The sequence below is a fragment of the Antechinus flavipes genome, chromosome 1 (genome assembly GCF_016432865.1).
Source record: "Antechinus flavipes isolate AdamAnt ecotype Samford, QLD, Australia chromosome 1, AdamAnt_v2, whole genome shotgun sequence".
NCBI classification, from domain to species: Eukaryota; Metazoa; Chordata; class Mammalia; order Dasyuromorphia; family Dasyuridae; genus Antechinus; species Antechinus flavipes.
Genome location: NC_067398.1, coordinates 570,903,170 through 570,911,184, shown reverse-complemented (window position 1 = coordinate 570,911,184; position 8,015 = coordinate 570,903,170). Strand labels below are relative to the sequence as shown.

General features: G+C 33.7%; 1 long non-coding RNA gene across 2 annotated transcripts in view; it reads right to left on the bottom strand.

Moving 5' to 3' along the window:
* Nucleotides 1-251: 251 nt before the first annotated feature.
* Nucleotides 252-8,015, bottom strand: part of LOC127544263 (uncharacterized) — a 31,532-nt gene continuing 23,768 nt past the window's right edge. For both annotated transcript variants that reach the window (XR_007949415.1, XR_007949414.1), the window contains one exon: nt 252-461. This is a non-coding gene — a long non-coding RNA (uncharacterized LOC127544263). The remainder of the gene's footprint in view (nt 462-8,015) is intronic.

Below are 8,015 nucleotides of genomic sequence, written 5' to 3'. Positions count from 1 at the left end.
GTTTTGATCTTTTTGTATGTTTGAAGGTTGTTGTTTAAATAATTGATCACCTTAATTTAAATAGTCCATTGTTAAGGAATAGTATATATTTACCCATGAGTTAATATTCTGAATTTGTATTCAAAAATTATTTCTTTTTCTGCCTTGCATATCCCCCTCCTCAATATGTTTCAAATGTCAGCAGGATTTGAAGTGGTATGACCTATGTTCAATTAAGTACTCTTTGCTCAAAGAAAATAGATGAGTCAATCTTTTCTAGGTGGAGGGCTCTTGATCAAGCCCTTTTTAATCAAGTTAACAGATCTTAAAAGGGGATTGTTGTTGCTAATAGCAGGGAAAGGGGTACAGTGGTAAATGGAGTGTGATGATCCGCACCAGCTGATGGACTTCATTGCTGCAGGAGAAACTTCCTCATTTGTCTCTGTGACCTTGACCTTACCTTGAATTTTACTGCAAAACATCTGTGAAGACAAGGGATAAATAATAAAAGTAGTCATTTTTTCCTACATCACTATTAACTCATTTTTTTTCAGAATGGGCATGGGAAGGGTATACAATCAATAAAGAATAGTCCTTGTCAATCAAATGGCTGTTTCCCATAAAGAACTCCTGCATATTGTGTAAATTAGAAGCATCATAGCCATTTCTACCTTGCCTATCCTGACGTTCCCAAGTGTAAGGAAAAAGGTGAAAGCAATTGAATAGGAAAGAAACTCTGTTCTAGGACCAGCCATCAGCTTGTCAAGACTTACTTAATAGTTGTTGTGGTGATACACACACACACACACACACACACACACACACACACACACATTTTATAAACAAAATTTATCTCATATGTCATATATACTATACACATATATATGTACTTATATATGTAGCATATATAAATATATATGCAGGGGTACACATTCATGAGTGTGTATATTGCTCAAACTCTGCTTTTAAACTTCATTCCAACTCATTTGTATTTACATTTTTTAGATGATATGAATAGGAAAGGGATCCTAGAAAAGTTTTGAAAAAACGTCTTTTTCTTACAAATTTGAAAGAAAGCTCCTTTACCTTTCTGCAAGGTTACTCTAGGTCCCAGCTAACTGTGTTCTGTATTCTGAACCCTATATACATATTCTTTAGGATGGTTATTATCCTAAGTCACTCTCACTTTTTTTTTTTTAAAGTTCATCAGAAGAGCTAATAGAATCTTCTTCCATAATCAGGTTGGTATCAATTTTCTTGGATTGGTAATTAGTCTTCCAGATTAAAAAAAAAAGAGAGAAACAAACAAAAAAATCATCTTTAACTATTTTTCAAGACAGTGTAGGACTTATTATTGAGTAGCAGAAATAATAAACAGTAATACCAATAATGTGATAGATTTGATAGTGATTATTCATATACATAAAACAGAATAAATAGCTTGCTGAATTTTGAATTAGACAGGTTCTGATTCACTTCAGACACTTATCGGCTATGTAACTCTAAGCAAGTCAGTAAAGCTCTTTCAATCTTAATTTCTTTATTTAAAAAAATACTTATTGCACTAAATACAAAATAAGGGGGAAAACAGAATAGAAAAAAAAAAACAGTAGAAAAGAAAAATAAACCATTGTCATGTGCCCAGCATAATATTAGGGAGGATTCAAAATATAAAATAATAAGTTTCCATTTCAAGAAAGCATATAAAATAAAAGAAGAAATTATATTTGTGAGTGTCCATCTTTTCCTTGCTTCCTTATAAGTTGTTCTTTTCTTCTCTGCTGTGCATTTTTATTTTACTCTTTTTCCTCTTTCACCATCCCCATCTCTCCCAAAAAATGGATATAGTCAAGCACAGATATATTTATATAAATATACACATATGTGTACACACACACATAAACACGTATACATACATGTGCACATGCATATATATATATATATATATATATATATATATATATATATATATATATATATATATACCTTCACCACCTTCAGGTCTATATATATATATATATATATATATATATATATATATATATATGTATATACATACAATAGAAATATACACATATGCACATGTGCCCACCCACATATATATGTGTGTGTACACACATATACCCATACAATCCACACTCACCTACAGACACACATATACATATATCTATTTGCATACCTAAATAGAACTACATACACAAATAGACTACATATACTCTGACATTTATACACATACAGTTACCCATAGGTAAACATACATCTAAAACAGGGGTCCTTAAACTACAGCCGGCGGGCCAGATGCAGCAGCTGAGGACATTTAACCCCCTCACCCAGGGCTATGAAGTTTCTTTATTTAAAGGCCCACAAAACAAAGTTTTTGTTTTTACTATAGTCTGGCCCTCCAACAGTCTGAAGGACAGTGAACTGGCCCCCTATTTAAAAAGTTTGAGGACCCCTGAGCAACACTGGTATGGCTAACATACAATATAGATTTTTCTCTTGATTGAATTTTTAATTTTGACTTTGTCTAAGATCAATATTTACTAGCCCTACATTTTTTCCTTATTAAATTCTACTTCCGACGCGTGTAATGTTTGTATATAACTCTTCTTTGTTGTCCCAGCTAACTCTTTCTGGTACAATTCTGCTCCTTCTCTTGTGTTGCTATTTCTTAATCTCCCCCTATCCACAGATCCCCTCCCATTTCTTCTTCCCCTACTCTTTGCTTCCCCATCCACCCATTTTCCCTACTTTATTTCTTTTTGATTTTACATGATATATATATATCATGAAGAGCATAATACTCTGTGTATATATATATATATATATATATATATATATATATATATATATATATATATATATATGTAATTTTGCCTATTCAACCCATATCTGATGTGAGTAGGTTTTTGGAACTACAAGCCCCCCTCCCCCATCTAGTGTTTTTGTGTTTATTCTTCTTCTTTACCTCATTTGTATAATGGTATTATTGTTTTTTACTTTTTACCTAGAAAATTTTGTTTTCCATGTTAAAAAACTTAAACAAATTGTCCACCTTAATTTCCTTGAAATTGATCTTTGATATTGGCTCTTACATGTTAAATTTTCTATTGAGTTAGGGTTTGGTTAAACAGTTGAGTTCATTGAATGTCTATTTTTTTCCATTCAATACTATGGATGATTTTGCTGGCTATGATATTTTTGGCCACAGTCCTAAGTCTTTTGATTGCTGGTATATATGATTCCAGGACCTGAGGTTTTTTATTGTCGCTGAAGAGAAGTCTTGTAGATTTTTTTTTAATTGTAGCTATAGTCTATTTGAATTTTTTTTCTTGTTCCTTGTAAAATTTACTCTTTGATCTGGGGGTTTTGAAATTTGGCAATATTATTCCTATGTGTTTATCACAAAGGATCTCTTTGAGGTGGTGATTGGTGGGTTTTTTCCTATTTCTACTTTCCCCTCATGTTTTATAATTTCAGAATTTTCTTGTATTATTTCTTGTGCTATTGTGTCAAGATTCTTTTTTTGGTCACAGCTTTCAGGTAGTCCAATAATTACATTTTCTCTTCTTAATCTGCTTTGTACATCTATTTTTCTTATAAGATGTTTTACATTCTTCTATTTTTTTTCTTTCTTTATAATCTGTTTTGTTATTTCTTGACCTCTTATAGTTTCACTGGCTTCTCCTTGCCCAATTCTAATTTTCAAAGAGTTATTTTCATCTGTGAGACTTTTTCTAATATCTCCTTTTCTAGTTGGATTTTTTTTCCCATTATCTTGTTTTTCTTGGGTGGTTTTTATTTTCATTATTTTAGTTTTTTCTTAATGTCTCTTACTTGATTTCTAAATTCTTTTTTTGAGTTTTTCTATAAATTCTCTCTGGGCAAGGAGCCATTTCATATGGGTAGAAGAACAGTGACTCTTCTAGATGAACCCCAGTCTTCCCTGTTCTCAAAGTAAGTTTTTGATGTTGGAATCTTTCTTCTTTGCTGATTCATTTTTAATGGGAGTTTTTAGTATAAGCCCCTCTAATTGTGGGGTAGGGGATAGTGTCTGTAGCTTCACTTCAGCTCTTCCCTACAACCTGCAACCTCAAAGCAAAAGCTCCCCCTCCTATGGGAGTAGGAAGGAAGACAGGAAGGGAAGAAAGGAAAAGGCCTTGTGTCTGTCAAGGAAAGAGACCCAATACATTTTAATGACCTGGGGCTGAGAGTATGGGCAGGGATAGAGGAGAGAAAGAACATGCTGGTATGGGGTAAGTCAGATGGCACCAGAACAGAGAGGAAGAATGAAACAGCAGTGGGCTAAACATGTAGACATGGACTGGGGAGGACCCATGACAGAAGAGCAGGGGAAGACATGTGGTATGGAACCCAGATGGACATAAGACAGACATCAGGAGCCGGACAAGCAAGTTTCAGGGAAGAGTGGAGCAAAAATTTCCTTTTTCTAAACCTATTTGTTTTGGCACCTGAGCTGGGTCTCTTTTTGAGTCATGTGTTCTGCTTTTATTCCAGAGAATTTTTAATTTTTTCTTTCTTTTTTTGGATGAGGATGAAATGGAAGGAGTTAGACTACTTCCACAGGAGTAAAGATAGAGAATAACTATTAAATAGTAAAGTTAATATAGTTAGTCTTTTAGAATATGGATTTCATCAGTATCCTTTATGTAAGATCCAATTTATATAGTGTTAATTCACGTAAGCCAAGAATTATCTGTATATAGCATGGATTTCTTTTTCCTTCTTAATATCTATATAACTTTTTCTTCTTTCCTGGGCCAAGAAACAAGTAATCCACAAATAATAATTACCCCTCTAGATTTGTTGTTGTTGTTTGATACAATTAAATCAGATTTTCATGCATGTAACCATCTTTCAGGAATTCCTTAAAGAAACTTAAATCACCTATCTAAAACAATAGGTTTACTAAATGTTTCTACTTGGACACTAGAAAATTTCTGTTAATGAATGAAATGTAATGGAACTGTAAAAGAAAAGAAAGAAAAATGTTTTCTATGATTCCTTTGTAAGCTCAAAAAAGTCCATTATTTTCTGATAGAGTTTATGGATATGAAGCTGATTCCCCTCTTTTTTACATCTGCAAACATACTATATTCATTAACTAGAGTATTATAATATATGTGCCTTATATTTGTGTTTAAAACATACACATTAACCATTTCAGAATACCATTATATATACTATTTTATACTTATAACAATTATGTGATGTATGTAGATAAGATATAATCCCAATTTTATAGACAAAGAAACTGATATGAAAAGAGATTTATTGATTAGCTCAAGATTACAAACTAGTATGCAATATGGCTGGGACTAAAACCCAATTTTTGAATTTTTTACCCAATGCTATTACCACTAAACCAGGGGTAAGCAAATTATACTCTCTGGGCTGTAGCAGTTAAGAATGGTTTTTGACATTTTTGAACAAATTTAATTTTCCTTAAGAATGTTTTTGTTATCTTTACATTTTAAGATAAAGTTTTATCATACTTAAAAATGTAATAAAAAAATTCTTATTCCCCTGTCAGTGCAAAAGAAGCAGAAGGCCTGTTTTGACCCTGGGATCCCAATTTGCCTAGACTACAGCAACTCACTATCTTCATTCCAAATGTACAATATGTAAATCCTTTTAAATCCTGTGGAAATAAAAAATTACTCTGCATTATTGCAGCTGCTGCTACCACTATTATTATTATAACCATGACCACTACCACCACTACTGCTATCCCTACCCTGCCCCATCAATTGTATGACTACCACGACCACCACCAACAATGCTTAATTCCATTGTTATAACAGTACTATTATCTATAATTTAGCTCTCACCCTTGGCCTAACAACTTGAACCTATCTCCACTCCTCCTGCCACCATCACCACTACCAAAACTACTTCCACCACTAATAATGCTCCTACCATCACCACGATTACGACCACTGTTAATACTATACCCATCCTCACTACTAGTAATAGTAGGAGAAATGAATGGATGGGCTCATGGTACCATGAAAGGAGAAAAGACTTGATCTATGTATTGAGAAAGGTAGTTTCTTTTCTTATTTCTGTTTTCAACCTTTCTGATTCAAGTTAGGACACAATCCACATTGTTTATTCCTCACAATCAAAGCAAGTACAACTGTGTGCCATTACCTAAGGGATAGTCAGTGGATTTGAAGTAGGCAGGTTACCTCAGTGCCCCTTAAGAAGTATGAAACTTTTCTCTACTCTCCAAATCACAGAGTTGTTACAGCCTTTCCCTGTGGTACAAATACTTGTTTTTCTTCTGACAAAATTCATATAAGTAGGCATCAGGGCAGAGGCTATTCTGAAATACAGAAGGTAGCTGATGAAGTACCATCCTAAAGGAGCAGAAACTAGGAAATGACCTTCATACTCAATTTAGACATTTCCTGTAATCCAGCTGCAAACAGTAACTGCAAATTAATAGATGAGAGAATCAGAATCCCTCATGCCACAGAATAGGGAAAGGAACTGGAGTTGCTATAACAGAATATTTCATGGCCAGAGAGATGGCAACATTGCCCTATCTCTCTGGCAGTTCAGCCAGCTCAGACACTCTGAAATCAATAGACTGACTTTAGAGGGCTCAGCCAGCGTGAAGGGAAACATATCACACGGGCATTGGCATATTCTTCCATTTTATGGTCTGAGTCACACTACACTAACCTCATTTGTCCAGCTTTAATTTTTCATCCCTTCTAGCATGCTTTCCATTCTAAAGAGCTAGTGCCTCAAAGAAAAAAGGGTATCCTGTAGTGATTTTTGCAAATGTGGCTCGAGATGCACAATGATAGGGAAAGAGTGAGGCTGCTGTTTTGTTCCTTCCTCTTTTTTCAAATATTAACAGATTTTCACTTTGGTATGAAAAATATATGAGTTTATACTTACATATGCATGTATCTAAGAATGCTTGGTTATTTAATAGAAAAACTAATTTGATGGCAATTGTACGCTTCTAGTAAAAATGAAAAGTAATCAGTTAATCAGGGCTAAATAAGGACTTACTATGTGTAAGATGATGTACTAAGTAATGGGGACAGCAACTCAAATTAAAAATAATATTTGTCCTCAGAGGGCTTATAAGCAAATAAAAGAGAAAAACCAAATTAAAATATCTGTAGAAAATAATAGATGGATCTATTCTCAGCAATACAATGATCCAAAATAATTCCAAAGGACTTATAGTGAAAAATGCTATCCATTTCCACAGAAAGAACTTATGGAATCTGAATACTGATCAAAGTTTATACTTTAAATTGTTTTTCTTTCTTTTTGTTCTGTTTTCTTTTGCAACATGGCTAATATGAAATTTTTTCTAAAACTACACATGTATAATATATATCAAATTTATTGCCTCCTCCAAGAAGGGAGAGGAGAAGAACAGAAGAAAAAATATTTGGAATTCAAAATTAGGAAAAAAAAAAAAGTAAGCAAAGAAAGAAACAAAGCTGTGTTGTCCTACTGACCAGTTCCTCTTGGGTCTTCAGTGGGGCAGTTGTACTCACAGATTTTGCTCTTTGTCTTTTGTTCTATTAAAAAAACCATGATGTCAGGGAGCTGATGCCATAACATTCAAGTGAATTGTATTTAAGTAAGGATATTCTGGGCAAGGTCCCCAGCCTCACTTTCTCTTTCAGGACCATCTTGATCCAGTGGCAAGATATAGATTAGAACAAACATAGTGGGCTCTGGATGCATTATAGGGAAAAGCACTAGAAGCTAAATGGTGAAAGGGAGATCTGAAAAGGTTTTCTATAGGAAATGCCCTTTGAATTTAGTCTCAAAGGAAACAAAGGAGAGAATTCCAGTTATTTGGGACAGCTAGTGCCAAGAAAGAGTTTCACTGTATGAGGAAAACAAATGGACCACTGCAAGGGTATGGCAGAACAAGTAAAGAGGGGTAAATCTATAAGAAGACTATAAAGTTTGAAAGGGACCATAGTGAGAAAGACTTTAAATACTTATGAAAAGAATGCATTTTTGACCCTATG